The sequence below is a fragment of the Lathyrus oleraceus genome, chromosome 2, assembly GCF_024323335.1.
Source record: "Lathyrus oleraceus cultivar Zhongwan6 chromosome 2, CAAS_Psat_ZW6_1.0, whole genome shotgun sequence".
NCBI lineage: Eukaryota > Viridiplantae > Streptophyta > Magnoliopsida > Fabales > Fabaceae > Lathyrus > Lathyrus oleraceus.
The window spans coordinates 368,559,289-368,560,792 of record NC_066580.1 but is presented as its reverse complement, the minus strand read 5'-3'; the positions used below and the strand labels follow the sequence as shown (position 1 = coordinate 368,560,792).

The window sequence follows — 1,504 nt, the reverse complement described above, 5'->3', positions numbered from 1 at the left end:
TCAGTATTTGCTGACAGGGATGACTGTCACCACATCCAATTTGACATTCAACAAATCATGTATTAGCTAATCCTGCAGTAAACTACTCAAGTGTGTCATGACATCAGTCAAGACATCAGAGTACAGTTAGATATTCTAACCTACAATGCAGTCACACCTTCACACCATGTCATGACATCAGTCAAGACATTAGAATCCAGCTAGTGTTTTACCATACAATGCAGCCAATTAAACACCTACAGTCATCTTAGTGTTATAGTGAAGTCCATTATAGAAGGTTTGAATGACTAACCAATTTTCTAAACCATGATGTGGGCATGCTCTTAACAACTCTTTATATCTCTCCCAAGCTTCGAACAGCGATTCTCCTTGGTTCTGGGTAAATCTAGTTATATGGTTTCGAAGAACGGAGGTCTTACTTGGGGGAAAGTATCTAGCAAGAAAAACTCTTCTAAGGTTATCCCAAGTCGTAATGGAATTGGGTGGAAGGGAATCTAACCATGATAGGGCTTTATCTCTGAGGGAAAAAGGGAATAATCTTAAACAGAATGCCTCAGGAGAAGCTCCATTGGTTTTAAAAGTGTCTGCTAATTGGAGAAAGATTTTTAAATGTTGGTTTAGGTTCTCGGTAGCGAGACCCGCGAATTGTCTCGGTTGCACTAGTTGCAACAGGGAGGGTTTAAGTTCGAAATTATTAGCTGGGGTGGTTGGGTTTACTATACTAGAACTAGGTTCTTCGTTTGATGGTTGGGCGAAATCTTTAAGAGGTCTTTGGTTTTGATCTTCGGCCATAGCTCTCCTAATTCTATGAAAGAATAAACGTGCGCGAGCGTAACGTTCAGGTTCTGCCAGAGGGTATACTAAGCTTCCGGTACTGCGAGTTCTTCGCATTGACCGGCGGGTAATAACCTAGGTCTAAACGATATAACAACGGGGTATGAAATTTGACGAAATTGGTCCCCGGCAACGGCGCCAAAAACTTGATGTGTGCTTTTCGCAAGTATACGAACACGACAGAGTAATATAAACGATTGTCGAATCCACAGAGACCAAGTGTCAATCTATCGTTATCTATTGTCATGGTGTTTATCAAAGGTAATCAAAATAGGGGTTTTTAGAGTGTGCAATGAAGAGTAAAGTATTAAATTAAATTCAATTAATAAAGACAGGCTCAAATGTAATTCACATAATAAATTAATAATCCAAGTACTTGCTAATAGATGTCATTATGGGTTGTGTTTCCTACTTTGAAAAGAACCAATTTAACAGGAACTGTCGCTTTCGCGTATTCAGAACCGAGTTGTACTCCCTAATCAAACCCTATTATTGTCACTTATAAAAAGGCGCGCATTGCGTTAGAGTAGTAAACCTATTTTTAAGAAATATAGTATCTTGACTAAGTTGAAAAGTATTTTAACCTGGATTTCTTAACCAAAAGAGGTTCTCACGAACCAGACTCTAAACTTATAAACACGTCCGAAAATAGTTTTAAAATCTCTTTTCT

General features: G+C 38.6%; 1 non-coding gene across 1 annotated transcript; it reads left to right on the top strand.

Moving 5' to 3' along the window:
* The first annotated feature begins 301 nt into the window (after positions 1 to 301).
* Positions 302 to 408, top strand: LOC127124929 (small nucleolar RNA R71). Its single transcript, XR_007804404.1, has one exon. It is a non-coding gene; the product is annotated as a small nucleolar RNA R71 (small nucleolar RNA).
* Positions 409 to 1,504: the final 1,096 nt, after the last annotated feature.